Source organism: Chaetura pelagica, unplaced genomic scaffold, assembly GCF_000747805.2.
Source record: "Chaetura pelagica isolate M959 unplaced genomic scaffold, ChaPel_1.0 scaffold109, whole genome shotgun sequence".
Taxonomy (NCBI): domain Eukaryota; kingdom Metazoa; phylum Chordata; class Aves; order Apodiformes; family Apodidae; genus Chaetura; species Chaetura pelagica.
Genome location: NW_009970725.1, coordinates 13,566,380 through 13,583,145, shown reverse-complemented (window position 1 = coordinate 13,583,145; position 16,766 = coordinate 13,566,380). Strand labels below are relative to the sequence as shown.

Genomic DNA, 16,766 nt, shown 5'->3' with positions numbered 1-16,766 from the left:
CCCCCCAGCCAGTCAGGAAAAATAACAGCAGTACAGTATTAGAATAAAATTCAGAATAGCCACGGGCATGGAGCGCAGGGGAAAGTTTCACATTATGCAGAAATAGTATTTTAGGCATTTAAGAGATTAACAACTTGCCCAAAATGCACCATTTTTCAGTTTGTTTCAGTTATTCCACAAAGCTTTAGATGGTAGTTAGAAGAACGTAGTTAGGGAACTATCAAGGAAGAAGAATAGCAATATCGCTGTGCCTCCCACAGAATTGCAAAAAGCATCCTTTAGAGACAAAAAAGATGCCAGAAAATCAATCCTGACCTTTCCAAGACATTAACAATGACAGCCCAGGGTCCAATCTAACTCATTAAAAAGTCAATTGAAAGTTTTCTATTAATATCATTGAAAGTGATTGCAGAACTACCAGATTGCACCTGGTGGTTCCATTTGTATCCACATTTTAGGACATTTTTCTTAATTTACACAAACTTCTCTAAAAGTGCCAAGACAAGAGAACACAGTTTGAGAGAGCACAGTACACAGAACTACATATTTTTTAAAAAGCTGCCTTTGCTCACACACAACTATATATTAAAAAGCTTTGCTTTTCCTGTAATCAGTTTTGCAATATTTTATATTCTTTTTGAATATGAAATAAAAAGAATGCCTGTATTTAGACTTCCTTTCACCACACTCCAATGAAACTGTATTGCCACTGCAAGTGCAGTCTTTATAGACAGCACTTATTAGAAAACTATCATTTAAACTCTCATATGTAATTCAAAGCTGTCCTTAGTCAGCTTAAAAGCTGTAATAAATGCTCATGCTACACAGACAGTTGTTTATCTACTGTGTTCAGTCAATAGGAAAAAAAGATCAAAGAGAGGACCCGTGTTTAAAACCATCCCCACACCCTTTGATCAATAGCAGCAACACATCCTGTTGCTATTCCCAAATTTTGCCTTCGTTAGCGATTCCAGCTGACATCTCTGTATAATTACCAGACCAGGATAGCAGAAAACAAAACAACCCAAAAAAACAACAACACCCTACAACTCCCCTGCATTGAAACTGATGATTCAATTATTTATCTGGATTTTAAATGTTACAGAGAAAACAGAACTACCAACCTCTGGGTACAAGGAATTACATTTCCCTCTTGCAGGGACAGAGTTTCTGCCACCATGTTGATAACTAGATGCTGACTCCCATAACCTAACGGTGCTTTAGTTTTACCTGCTTCCTTAATCTTCCCTTGACAGATCACTCAGAAGGGCAACTGCAATCACAGCTCCCGAGCAAGAGGAGCCTGGTCTCCGGCAGGGACGTGACATCCACAAGCCTGGATGAAAGTTTAGCTCGTTTTCCTGGAAGTTCCTACCTCTTCATCTTTCAGTTTCTGAGTCTTACTAATGTTTCACATCTACGTTACATGAACTTTAAGGGTTTCTATTGCCCTCACATCCCTCGCAACAAGCACAGCTAAACTTAAGCATGTGCCAGGCATACCAATAGCCCTCAAAAAGCTTAACAACATTCTTAGCTCTTGGGGTTGCTTGGACTACAGAGAGGGCTAAATATACCCCTGGTGTAACTCCAGGGGAATCAACGGACATGGACCACAGATGAACCCATCCTTAGGGTTACCACTGCTGCAGTCAGTGAGTGGCCAGTGCTTCCCAGGAGCCAGGCAGCTCATTGCACCAAGGGGTTCAGTTGAAACAAGCACTCCCAGCTTCTCTTTGTTTGGTGGAGGACACAAATGGCTGGCTACAAGAGTATAATTAGAGCACAGAGGGGAAGGAAATGAAAAAGAAAAAGCTTCCTACTTAAGGCAGTGATTATCATTCCAATATCGGATTTAAAACCACTTAAGACAATTTTCAGTCCATGTTATCTTACCCACACCTGTCAAATTAAGACAATCACCTGCCTGAAAGCAAGGCAAATCATGGTGTATGAACATTATACAACAACTTGAAAATTTAGGAATAAAATCTTTTACCACTAAACAGACCTTATATTTTGCTGACAATAGGGAACTATCTCCCAGGTTGATCTTGCAGGAGTGAAGGAAAGCACGGTCACCTCAAAGAAGCAGAAAAGGCATTCACTTCTCAGCAGTGTATTTAATTGAACCTCTTTACTAAAGCCATACAAAGCTTTCCTGCTACCATCTGCTTTTTCCTTTGCTATATGGTCTTCCTCTACAAACATCCATTTTTCTAACATCTGATGGGGATGATCATCCTTTTTTTGTACCTTTTTCTTCAAAGGATTATAACAGACATTTCAAGCCACATGCTTTTGTAACATTCATGAATGCAGATTACTTCTTTTTTAAGTTCTCAAAGTTCTCCTTTTAGCCAGCTTTTACACCCTGTAATCCTTTTTTTTTTTTAAATTCATGATAGTGTACATATAACATCAAATGTACACCAAGAAACAAAATTTCTGCTTATGTAAAAGGTCACAGTGGTATTCAGCTGAGTGGATTGGACAAGTTTCAAAAACCAAAAACATGTTCTCAGGAGCTATGATGCACTTTAAGGAACAGATTCTGTAATTCTTCAGAAAAATGCTTATCTAGTGTCAGCACTATACTAACTGACTCATCATGATCAACACTATACCACTCCATGAAAGGAGTGGCAAGAAAGGAATAAATATACAATCATTATTCTGAATCAAGATGCTCATGATGCATTTGATGACTCACTCGTGGAACCAACTGCACATTTTGCTTTTCTCCTTTCTTCTTACTAAGTCTGGTGGGACACTTAAAATATATCAGTTATAAACTGCATTGTACCAAGATAAGCAAAAAGGGTGGAGTAGGGTGGGGAGGAAGGAAAGCAGCAGAAATGTAATCCACAGTAAGTGAACTGTGATTAGCTCACCAGAAGTAGCTACAACTTCAAAATCCCCCACTGGTCAGCAAAACGGATATGGGAATCTCAAGCTGTATCAGATGTTTCTGTTAAATACAAGGAGCCAATGCAAGTATAACTGATTCCTGATTTTTACTCTTTAACCCTGAAAAGATACTCTCTGTTCATCTAAAATCCTTTACCCACACACAGATTTAGGCACAAGGAATTTAAGAGCACCAGAATGGAGAGCAGCATGCAACAAAAAAACAGTGCTTCCACCCACACGCCTGCTCATGGAGAACCACCCTACCTGACTCTTCTCAGCTCATGTTACTGCAAAGGAGACAAGACTGTACTTCAAGCCATTAGAATTACACGATGCTGGCAGCTGAGAACTGACCTGCTGATTTTTTCTGGCTGATTTGCAGCAGCATAGAAGATGATTTATTTTTTTTTTTTAAGAAGCAGAAATTCAATATATTAAAAAAGAAAACCATTCTCCCATTACAAATAAACAGCTGGTAGGTTCCTCTGTCCACTGTTCCACGCGTGTGCATCCTGACAGAAAAAAAAAGTAAAAGGCAGGAGAATTTCGCTCCTTTAAGTCTGGATGTCTCATTTATATCTTTGCACAATCATGGGGCTCAGTCTTCCAAGCACTTTTCCAAACTGAAGGGAACTACACTACCCTGTAAACCCCGATTAGGATGTTGGTCTTTAGTCTTGATATTATATTATACTTCAATAGATTCAGATGGGTCAAGCCTTATTATGCTGCGTAAACTAAACTTCTCATGTAAGTTCTTTTTACACCTGAAACGGAATAAATGTTGAATTCACAAAAAGTCCACACATGCCTTGACTGATGACTAAACAGCAGCCCTATAATTATGCACACTGCTGCAACAGCTATTCTATTCTTGACTACGCAGAATCTTTCTGTGCTATGTTGTTAGCAGAGGGCTTTTAAAATATATGTAAAATTAGATAAATCATGCAAAAATCCTTTTATGACTCTAGGATTTTGGAAACACAAAACAAGAATACTAGACAGCACTTCATGTGAGTAAACAGCACATTACGAATGAACATAGTGAAGAAACTGCCTTCTGTCCTCCTACTTGCAATGTAAGAAAAAAAATAACATCTGGCTTGTAACCATCACAGATCTCATGACTAACTTCCCATTTCAGCTTTAAAAGAAGCTTTAGATACCCTGGAGGTGGGTGCTGCAAAAATCTGCAGAAGAGTAAAGGAGAACTGATCTCTATATACTAGGGATCCAACACATGGCACCTTTAAAGGATGGAAGTTTTCCCATCAGCTTAGAAAAAGCTATTTCCACAGTATTTCCATTTGTAGAATTTTTTACACTTTAAAAACGTCTGTCCCTTCAAAGGGCTTCGTCAATAACCAAGATTTACTCAGACATGATCTACAGGCAGAAGTCTCATTAAAACCATTTGGGGTTCAACATGTTTTTATCTCACATATCAGAAGAATAATCATATCTTAACAACCTCAAAGGTATTAATACCAAGTGCTCCAGAAAAGCAGATAAAGCAAATTTCAGCAATAATATGAGAAACACTTGCAAGTGACAAGCCTTTATCCTTTCCCACAAACAGGAAACCAATCTCATTATTCATGTGGCTTCCACTGAACTTGGTGGGACTCCCCTGCACCTCACATCTGGAATGCAACCACTCTCAGAGCCCTTTTTGGGTTCCCCAAAAGCCTCCCTACTAACCACCCTAACAGCAAAGGCACCACAAGCATTAGGAAGCTCAGCCCTTCCTCTGAGGATCCCTGATCAAGAGAAAAGGAGTATGACCAATGCAGTCCAGGTTGATTTAATGAAACCCCTAAGCACCTTCTCATGGCATAGCTTCTTCATCATGCATACTCCTGGAATTACAAAGCTGCTCACTCCAATGAAAATGCACGTTGCAGGCAGAAGACAATGCTGGAGCTGACCAACGAGAAGTTTTGAAGATTTCTCAAGTTATGTTATCATCAAGAGGTGCCAAAAGTGCATGCACCAGAAACAACCAAGGTCAAATTTGGCCCACTAACAATCTCCTCCGTGGTCCTTCCAGTGAGATCATGGTGCCTCATGTCATCTTTCAGACATGGCATGAGGGGAAGGCTCAATCAAACATCCAGAACAAGAGTACAGTCAAAAGTTGTTCCACTGTCCTGGAAGATCTGCTCAGAGAGGAAGCTGGCTGTTCCTGGTTATAGAGAGAAGCAACAATCCCTGGCTCCCTGTCACATATTCATGCCTCTGGACAAACTTCTTGGCTGGTTCATAAGTAACTGAAAAATAACAGAGGAGCCAGTTTACGGTCATGATTTCCCAAGCTAAATTATCCTCTTTGTTAAACCTATTTGACTCCTGCTGGTGTTACAGCAGGGAGGAAGGAGGGGTCCCTGCTTTGCCCAGTGTAGAACTTTCACTGTTGGAGAAATTAAGATGTACACATGAAAACATTCAAATTGGTATGAAAGTTGCCAAAAAGGAGAAGACTGTCATAGAATTATAGAAATATTAAGGTTGGAAGGGACCTCGAAGATCATCAAGTTCCAACCCCCCTGTCATAAGCAGGGAACCCTACCACTAGATCAGGTTGCACAAAATCTCGTCCAACCTGACCTTAAAAACCTCCAGGGATGGGGCATCAGCAACCTCCCTGGGAAACCCATTCCAGTTCTTCACCACCTCCTTTATCATCAGGGCAATTGATATTTCAAATACAAAAAAAAAAAAAGGTACTCAAAATCTCTGCAACTGTCCAGGCAAAGCTGATGTAGAAAGACACAGTTTAAACTCTGGGGGAAGAAAAATAATCAATGAGTCAGAAAAAATACAGATGGAAGGAGACCTTTCATTCTAGTAGCTCTGTAAAGCACAGCTGGTTTTGACTTGGCAGTTCAGCTTATGCACATTAAAATAGGCGTTCTTTCCACTGTCGAAATTGGCCACGCTTTAGTTTTTGATTTACAGCTGAATCCCTTTGGCCCATTCCCATTATCCTCAGCACGACTTTGATGGGACTTGAAAATTCACAGCAGTGTAATCACATCACAGCACTGCTAAGATGGTTAGCATTTTATTAGCTATCATCAAACAAATGGCTAGGCATGCACTGTAAAGTATCACTGGGCTTTTGCAGAAATGTGTGCTCAGCTCTGGTCAAGCCTTGCATCTAGGAGGAATGTGACTCCTCAGGCAAGGCCTGGCATGCAGCACTGAGATACCCAACCTGCATCTTCGATGCTTTCAGAGATGTCAGTCCTTGATCCAAAGGCACGTGATGTGGTAAGGCTGAATACAGGATTACAACTGTCTTAGGTTCCATTTGGAGGTAAAAAAGCAATGAGCTGAACAGCAAAATAAAGCTTTGCAGTTTGCAGCCTGCTTGAGTCCTCTATGCTTGCCTGTAACATTTTAATCATTACTCAGACGATCAGATGCAGGCAGCATTGCAATACTTCCCATGTCTTACTAATCCAGTTACAGCTGCTCTGGAAGGCTGTGGCAGGCAGTTTGAAGAGCATCTCAAACTGGCTTTGGATTTTTATCAACCATATGAACATACAAGGAAGAGTTATGCACAACAAACCCCTGACCGAAGTTTCCAAGGTCAGTATTTTAATCAAATAATCACTCTACCCAATAAACTTTGGGTCATCTTAAACACATTCTTCATCCTTTCTTGTATTGGAGTATCACTTACTTCTCTGAAGACACTGCTATAAGGAGAAATACATTTCAGGAGATGTAGGTTCAGAGACACCCCTGGGACTGAAATGAATCTGCCAAGCATCAGGCTTGTCCCAGCAAAAATGCAGCCCTGCACTGTGAAGTGGTGTCTAGGAAAAAGTGCAAATAACTTCTCACTGTATTCAGCTTTTCCATCTGCAAGATGTATCAAGTGAGCAAATCCCACCACAGATTAAAATGCAGGAGCAGCCCTTAGGCTGACATGTTGGCTCACAGCTGCTTCACCAACACAAAACTGCCTGAGGCTTCAGCCTGGACCAAAGTGACATAGGCCAGGGTGCTCTGAACACTTACTTCTGTGGTCAAAAAACCATGCATCTCACTCAGGACCCAAATAATTCTCATAATTTCCAGTTTCCACTACAGCCCTGTACAATGAGAAACAGATTATTACCCTTGTCAGCAACATGTTTCTCAGAGAAGATAATCTTCCTGTTGATTTGCAGGGATCCCCCTTCCAGAGAGACAGACCCAGCACAGGGGCACGCCTACTTCCCAAAGTAGCAGCACAGTTTTTGAACTCCCAGTCAGGCTTTCTACTAAACAAGAGGTCTGTTGTGTTTTTCCACTCTACCCCATGATCACCACCTTTAATTGTTTGATTTATTCACTAACCCCGGTACTCTGAAAAGCTTGCACAAGTCTGGCAACATACTTGTGCAACAGGAGCTCTGGACAACACCAGACACAGACTTAGGCCACCATTGATGTACAAGGAATTTCTGCGAAGGTCTCTGGTGTGCTCAGTTGCAAAGCAAATTTTTGAAAGGGAAGAACTGGAACAAGAGCTGACCTCCAGGACTGTCTGTGTGCTATCATGCACTTTCCCAGGTGATGGGTACTTGCCAGATGAACAGTAATGCTCTCATTGAATATTGAAACAGAGTTCCCCAAGATCCCAGCACAAACACACAGATCTGGATGCAACTGAGTTTTTAGGGGGGGGATTATTCTGCAGTGTCTTGCTTCTTCAATAGGAACCAACACAGTTATTTTGGTCATTTAGCCATGTGTGAACCTTACAATAACAACCTTGTCTGTATTTCTGTTTGTTGAATGCCCTTCTTTAAACTCACAATAAGTGGTAATACTTTTCAGTCAGTTGGTATATGAATCCCATAAAGTTAAAATGAGCTGAGTCAATTCTTCCAATTCTCCCTACACACAATTTCTAATTGCTAGCGTAATTTCAGGCCAATGCTGGTGTTGTAGAGCACAAATAGAGGAAGAGAAGCATGAGTAGAGAAGAGAAGGCTCCAAGGAGACCTTATAGCAGCCTTCCAGTGCTTGAAAAGGGCTTACAGGAAAGCTGGGGAGGGGCTTTTCATCAGAGAAGATAGTGATAGGACAAGGGGTAATGGTTTTAAACTGACAAAGGGGGAGATTTAGGTTAGATATTAGGAAGAAATTCTTCACTCTTAGAGTGGTGAGGAACTGGAATGGGTTGCCCAGGGAGGCTGTTGATGCTCCATCCCTGGAGGTTTTTAAGGCCAGGTTGGATGAGGTTTTGTGCAACCTGATCTAGTGGTGGGGTTCCCTGCTCATGGCAGGGGGATTGGAACTTGATGATCTTTAAGGTCCCCTCCAACCTTAATGATTTTATGATTCTCATTAGCTACAGAATAAGACTTTTTCCTCTGATGCACATTAGAATTAGATTAATTCCCTCTACATGTGGGAAGTCCACTGCTTGTTCTCAGAGACATTCTTCTATGCCCAACCATCAGTCCTGTTATGTTAGAATACAATCCCTCCTCCTACCGTTGCAAGGACTGCATTTGGCTTAGGAATTCTTGGCTCTTACCATTTTTCTGCGAAGGTCTCTGGTGTGCTCAGTTGCAAAGCAAATTTTTGAAAGGGAAGAACTGGAACAAGAGCTGACCTCCAGGACTGTCTGTGTGCTATCATGCACTTTCCCAGGTGATGGGTACTTGCCAGATGAACAGTAATGCTCTCATTGAATATTGAAACAGAGTTCCCCAAGATCCCAGCACAAACACACAGATCTGGATGCAACTGAGTTTTTAGGGGGGGGATTATTCTGCAGTGTCTTGCTTCTTCAATAGGAACCAACACAGTTATTTTGGTCATTTAGCCATGTGTGAACCTTACAATAACAACCTTGTCTGTATTTCTGTTTGTTGAATGCCCTTCTTTAAACTCACAATAAGTGGTAATACTTTTCAGTCAGTTGGTATATGAATCCCATAAAGTTAAAATGAGCTGAGTCAATTCTTCCAATTCTCCCTACACACAATTTCTAATTGCGTAATTTCAGGCCAATGCTGGTGTTGTAGAGCACAAATAGAGGAAGAGAAGCATGAGTAGAGAAGAGAAGGCTCCAAGGAGACCTTATAGCAGCCTTCCAGTGCTTGAAAAGGGCTTACAGGAAAGCTGGGGAGGGGCTTTTCATCAGAGAAGATAGTGATAGGACAAGGGGTAATGGTTTTAAACTGACAAAGGGGGAGATTTAGGTTAGATATTAGGAAGAAATTCTTCACTCTTAGAGTGGTGAGGAACTGGAATGGGTTGCCCAGGGAGGCTGTTGATGCTCCATCCCTGGAGGTTTTTAAGGCCAGGTTGGATGAGGTTTTGTGCAACCTGATCTAGTGGTGGGGTTCCCTGCTCATGGCAGGGGGATTGGAACTTGATGATCTTTAAGGTCCCCTCCAACCTTAATGATTTTATGATTCTCATTAGCTACAGAATAAGACTTTTTCCTCTGATGCACATTAGAATTAGATTAATTCCCTCTACATGTGGGAAGTCCACTGCTTGTTCTCAGAGACATTCTTCTATGCCCAACCATCAGTCCTGTTATGTTAGAATACAATCCCTCCTCCTACCGTTGCAAGGACTGCATTTGGCTTAGGAATTCTTGGCTCTTACCATTCTCAGCTCACTAACTGTTAAATGAAAACAATAATGACATGATTTTACCTTGTAACAGCATTATGAGGATTTAAACCAGTGAAAGTTGTAAAGTGTTCAGATAGTACAAGACAAAAAAAAAGTCTACATGCCTTGGGATGTAGTGGTGTGGCAAATTCATATTTTTGGTATTTATATGTGTCTTCATTACCACCTGCATATTCCTGGTGGCTATTTTAAGATACTAAAATATCTGCTGGCCAGGGCTTAATGATATCTGTCCTGTGAATGTATAACATATTATCTGAGCCCTTCTCTCAAGTTGTTTTTCTTTTGTCCACATCAGTTAACAAAACGTGCAAAGTGACTGCCCATCTGCTTCGCCCCAGAGCTGGATGGGGCTGCTGTGCTATCCTCCTCTCCCAGTCCCAAACGGCCACCAAAGCCAAACACCTTCTGCCAGGTTTTGGCTCTTCTACCAGCTGTGATTATTCATCCTGTGGCTTCCTTTCACATGCATCCTGCAAACATCCTCCTGTGGCATTAAACTCAGGCATGCATAACTTGTCTGCTATCTGTCATGCTTGGAGCCAGTCCTACTTGTCCTGCCATTTTGTAGGTTTCTCTGGAGTTAATAAGTTTGTCTGTATTCACTGTGACACATCCATTGCTCTCCACCAGATCCCAACCCACTAATCTTTTGGAGACAGAAAACCCTAATGCCCAAGTTTCAAATTTCCTTAATACCTTGCTGCATTTTTTCCACTCTTATTGACAGAAAAGTATATTTCCAACCCTCATCCACCACCGGACTGCAATATTAGTTACAATCTCTCCATCTATCTACTTTTGTCAGAGATATGCCCAGAGACCTAGAGGACCCCCATGGCCTTAGCAAACTAGACAGTACGATGGCAAGAAAAGATGGCTAAAAGCACTTGATCATCCTATCAAAGTGATGGATCTGGCTAGAGAGGCTGAAGAGCAGCTAATATCTGTATAGTAGCTCATTTTAACAATAAATTCACTTTCCTAGAGACATTCATATCTTTGTATCTGTAACATTATATTAAACCAAAGTCTCTCCTAGAGTGTTTCCAAGATACCTGGCATTATCCTGCAAGCATAACTAGGGCTCCAATCCCAAGCTCTTCATGTGGAGTTGAAGGCATGGACAGTCACAGCTGCAGCCTGAAGAACTTTAAGGTGAGTAGACCAGCTGTATCTTTTCTCCTCTTTCTTCACCAAAGTAGTCTCTCTCATCTGATACCTAGTAGACACCCCACTAACTTCAGCTAAAGATTTGTTTCTGAGTGTGAAAAGGTTTCTCCAAATGTGGGGACTCAAGAGAAGGAACAGTATCACCCTGAAAGAAGGTAAGACAGTGCCAGTAAGATGACCTAGTCAGAAAGGAAGCTCTCTTTACTTAGTACACAGTCCAGTGACTGATAGGGCATTTTATCAGCAGTAAGGAACAAATCCTTGTTTTACACCATACTAGCAGCGGGTGGAAGGATTAACAGTCAGTTAAAGTATTTACTACCCAAGAAATCACAAAGTGACCCATGTGGCTACTGTACACTTACCCAGAGCTTACAAGCTGTCCTGCTCTTCCACATCCTGCCAACTCTCTTTGGTTTGTAAAGTTGGCAGGGGGATCAAAAAGCAATCTTTATGAGATAGGGGGATGCAGAGGGGAAGGAAGAACAAAGAGGCAGCCTTCAGAGATATTCTTTAAAATAACTCCAATAGATAAAAAAATAATATAATAAAACCATATTTGTCCCTGTTCACTATAGGGAGGTTGGAACCTGATGATCTTTAAGGTTCTTTCCAACCTTAACCATTCTGTGATTTTATAAGGCCAAGCAAAAATGCAACTGATGAAGAAAATATAGCCCGCAGGTCAGTACTCCAGCGACCTCAGTTCCTTTCACTTCAACATAAGTCAAGAATACAAACATTGTAGATTAAAAAATAACAACAACAAATGAACAATGCAGCCAACTTAGCCCTTGAAGGCCCAGGAGCCATTTTTAAAGTTCATCTACTTCAGTTTAAAAAAATGCAACCCCCCCAAAGTATATTCTAATTCAAATATATATGCTTGATTGCTGCATCTTATTGCACAATGTGCAAGCTTGAGTGTGGATGGCAAAGATAACAGCCTTCAATCATTATTGAGATTATTTAGAAACTGCTTTCCCCCTTCAAATTTCCAGCTAGTTCTCTGCATCTTTTCTTACACATTTCCTTCCCCTCTCCACACAAGTTATCAAATTCAGAGCAGTAGCTGAACTGCTGAGAGAACTGGAGAATTTTAAATTGAAATGAAGGAGCAGAATCTCAATCAATCAATTCCTTACGTCCTTGACAGCATGTGGTACAGATGGCTGTGGAGAAAGAAGTGCTTAGCCTGGTGAAAAGGAAGATGTGAACTTGGTGTTTATTCACATTCCTTCATCTCAAAATGTGGTTTTTGGGGCCATTAGCTATTCGCTTAAGATGCTGAACTCCTTGTTTTGAACAGCATCTATTGTTTCAAGTAAGAGCATGATCTCTATAAAAAGCAGCTGCCAGTAAGGTGGTATCAATCTAGATGAGTAACAGGGTGGAGAAGATGAAAGGAGAAACAAGAGGAGCACCTTTCAGGGGGCAGTCACACATGCATGCACACACACAAATCTTTGGAGTAGCAGCAGATGCCAAGAAACCTGCAAAAAAAACCAACCCCTCCCACTGGGTCGGGGGACCAAACAGTGCAGTCTGAAGGCATCTGTAGTGAGTCTTGCTCATCCTTTACAGTAAAGCAGATTTTGAGTCCATCAAAACAGTCCAGCATTTTTAGGACCTCACAAGGCACTGGCTGTTTAAGTCTCAAGAACAACTTTGCTAAAAAAAAACAACAAAAAAACCCAAAAAAAACCTCGACACTGAACACATGGTGAGGAGCAAGATCCCTCACTGCCTGACACAGTTGCCCACCAAAGAAAGCTCCATCACAAAAACAAACACTATAAAACCCTTCTACAAAGCTTGGACGGCGCTGCAATGGGAGGGAGGGCATTTGATTGGGAAATAGCACCACCTGGTGACTCCTGCTACTGAGGGAGACGGAAACAGTCCACTTGACCATACTGGGTCAGGAGGAAAGGAGAAAGGAACACTGGCTAAATTGAGTTACTGACCTGGAAACCAAGAGCTGGGTAAGGAGAGAAAGAGGACTGCTTGATGCAGTTACAAGAATAAGAGAAGTGGAACGACTGAGATGGAAAGAAGAAGAGTGTCGGAGCACCTTCCTTTGGAAACACAGGCACCTCCTACTGCTGTTACCACCTTGGGAGCTGTGCATGACAACACGTGGTGTGAACGTAGCAAAGGCAGGGACAAGGGGATGCCCATATCCCACAAATACATAATTGTATTAATGTACCATGAAAGGAAAAACCCACTCAATCTGCAAAGCATCAACAATGTTGTAACCTCAGATGGACTTAGTTGTTGTTACTCATTTTGAGGAGATCTATAGGTGTGGGACTTTGTAAGAGTCACTGTTGCCCAAACCAGAATCATGCTGCTGATTGTTGAGTCATAGAATTCTCTTGATAACACAGACCAGCAGGTAAACCTACCCTGCCAGATGCCCTGTAAGTGCTAAGAAAGCTTATTGTCTCAACATTTCATGGTATGTTCTCCCATCTCTTCACTCCCACCACCCAAGTTCACCTTAATGATCTCTCCCTGTTATTGGCTTGCTGATTTCCCAGCTGAACACCACCACAGATACACAAGTATGGTCACTTCTGTATTCACTACTTCATGTTTCAGGTGAGGAGGAGAAACAAGAGCCCCGGTTTACCATGGGAAATTCCTACTGTGGTATATGACATGGTGGTAACCACTCAGCCCCCACCCAGTGAAGAAGGAACCAAGAGCAAACTCAGCAAATCTTAGCAGCATGAGAAACCTCAACATGGAGGAGCTGAATAAAGCCAAAGTAAAACAAAGTAAAATTGCAAGTCCTGCTTTAATGTCTATGTCATTTTCCTGAGAGCAGTATCTGATTCTGGCAACTGAAATGGTCAGAGGTTTTTTCTGGACTAATTTGGGAGACTTTTTAACATCTGCACACTGCCATCCTTTTCCTATTCATTCTGTCTCAACATATGCAGTCATAAAAATCCACTCGACTTACTATTTCTCACATAGATAAATACCTATTTAAAAAATCTGTGTGAATAACCTCTACTTAGGAACCCTGATAATTAGCACCGAACCTGAAAAATTAAGCAAGAGATAAGTGTTAAGGAAGTAACTTACAAGTCACTGTACCTCACATTGTCAATGATAATGAGTATTAATTGCAGGGGCTGTTATCTCTGTAGGCCTCACACATACACACACCAGCATAACAATCTGGTTAAGTATCATTCATCATCATTGTGCAATGTAGTGATCAGAGAAACGAAATTCAGTTTTCAGACTAAATACATAAATAACCCCAGGCCTTCACAGTTCAGTAAATGTGTTAGGCAACAGCATCCAGACAAATGTTGCTTTTGAGTACAGTTTGGCAGCAAAAAATGGGATAAAGAATTCTTTGTCATTCTTTCCTAATCAAATTATTTTTCTAAATGAACCTTCCCCACAAATATTTGTAGCAGCTGAAATTTTAAAAATAATGGTATGATGAAGATATAATCTTTGACCTGAATTTCTGCTTGACAGAAGTTTCTGTTCATACTCCAACACTTCTGTTGTCAAATCCTATAATTAGGGGCCATAATTTCAAAATACGGCCTTATTAGTGTCACTTACTAAATAGGAAAAAAAACCATAATAATAATAATTTTATATATATATACACATACCTGTCCCCTCACACAGAAGATATTAAAAATCTTCCAGTTAGTATGGAATTGATAATCCAATCTAAACACTATAGTTTAATATGAAGGCAGTGGCTCTTGTGCAGTAAACTATATGCACATTAACTAGTTACAGCATTTGAGGAAATGGCTCTTGGTGTTCAGTTTAATATTTCAGTAATATAAAAAATTGTCCAGCAGTCACCTGTAAAAGTGGTAAAAGGGCTGAATTGGCTGAATTACCTTCGCATTTGCCCATCCAAGCTCAGTAAGCAACTCAATTCAATGTCCAGACATTCCCCTACCAATTTGTAACACCTGCAACTTATTATTGCATTTCATAGCAAAGAGGAAGAAAAAAGCCACATAAATTATGAATGCCAACTGAAACACCAGTTGAAAACCTCAGTCTTGGAGAAAAGAAAGCCTGATCCCTTCCCTATTGCAGCAACAGATGACAGAGCGGAAGGAGGCAGAGTTTCAGTGGGCAGCTATATAAAGACATTTCCTTTAATAAATGGGAACCAGCCTTCTGGCCCCTGGATTTTGCTCCACATTAGCAGAACTGTAGTAGAGGGTATGTCACCTACCAACAACCGGAGGGAAACAACTCTTCTTTTGTCTCTCTGGTGGCCAAAGGCACCAGAAGCCAGTAACCTCGAGAAATCCAGGAAATGCCATGAGAGTGGGACAGGGGCTAAGGATTTAAGAAATTATTTTATCACCAAAAACTCAGCCTCTGTTTATCAGTTCCTTTTTAGCAGATAACATGTAAAATCAGCAGTCTCTGATTACCATGGAAGGTCTGAGGTAGTCTCCTTTTATCAGCAGCCTAAAGGTTGGCCAGCTGCTAACAGCATCTTCTTCACACAAGATTAAGATACATATGCCAGCCACACACAGCCTTTGGAAACCTGCATTCATTACCCTCCAGACATGTTACAACACATGTATTCCCTTGGGGCATCAGGGAGAGATGAGTTGAGATTTACTGGAATTAGCCATTAGCTATTATATTAGCCATCTACATGGACATTAAATGGCATCAAGGAGAGGTCTAAAATCCTTGAAATCTGGGATTTTCTTTTCCTGAATCCATGTACAGGACTGGTGAAAAATTATCTGACAAACATTTAGATTTACACAAACTTTTGTTAATCCATTCCCAAACTATCATGTTTAATTAACTTAGATTAATAGTGATTTCATTTTTATTTCACCTCTTGACTTAATCTGAAGTTCTTCCTAACACAGTAAACATCACCATTTATTTTAAATAGCATCATCTAATGACCCACCTGGTGCTTTCCCCTCTGCCACCCATGCAAGCAAACAGAAGAGATAACAGCAAGCACAGTATAATAAAACCCAGGGCTGAGTTTTATATCTGTGGATTTACTGTGTGCTGCTGTGAACTTGCTGAGAGTAAAGCTGTCTGCACCAAACAGGCTCATAAATGGAAGACATTATCAGTGCAAGGCACTTCTTTAGTGTTTTTACCTCCTGTTGATTTCAGCAGGGATGAAACTCAGCAGATCCCAAAGCTGGTACCACTAGGACCAGGAAATTCAACTTTTTAGGGAAAAGCCCTTTAAATTAGCAGGAACAGGTGTTGTTGCTGTTATCATTAAGGCACTTTCCTCTCTACACTTAAAAATAACTAGGAAATTAGTATCCAACTTACCATTGACTCGCAGAAGAAAGTTTTTATTCACTTGGCCAATTTTTATCATCTTCAGTTAAAAATCAGAAAGCAGAAATGGCCAAAAGCATATGGACTTTTCAAATCTCAATGAAAACGTGCTGGGAGCATTTCAAATGGCAATGCTAAACCATTAAGTTTAGTACATTTAAAGATATCATGTCAAGGAACAATAATAACTGGGCTAGAAGATGAGCTGATTTGATCTTTCTCTCCAAAGCAGGAAGAGACTCAGCTACAGAGAAGGTACTGAGAAGTTCCTCTCAGGACAGCTTGTTCGGGTACTAAACACACTTTCTGTGTCACAGCCTGAGTACTTGGGACTGTGTGAGACTGAGACCAAATCTCCTGCAGATCTCAGACGTGGCAGAACGATAAGCACAGGGATTTTGGACAACAGATCCTACCAGACCTCCCCATTCAGTACCATTTTGCAACAGAGCGATCCTGAAAAGTTGAAAGATACAGCTTAATTCAATGCAACACAAATAACAATTCTGTGGGTTCAGTATTTTGAAACATAAATGAAACAACAGTAACTAGACAAAGTTACAACTTTAAAAGTTAAAGAAAAGAGGAAGCTGAAGGCTATAAGCAAGGAAGAATTGGCAGGGTTTTTTTCACCCCAGCTTTTTATTTTGTATGTATTACTCCCTTTGCTCTTCTGTTCT

At 40.8% G+C, this 16,766-nt stretch overlaps 1 protein-coding gene across 1 annotated transcript in view; it reads right to left on the bottom strand.

Annotated features, from left to right (window-relative positions):
* The window catches only part of RAB31 (RAB31, member RAS oncogene family), an 89,886-nt gene that overhangs the window by 34,908 nt on the left and 38,212 nt on the right, over positions 1–16,766 (bottom strand).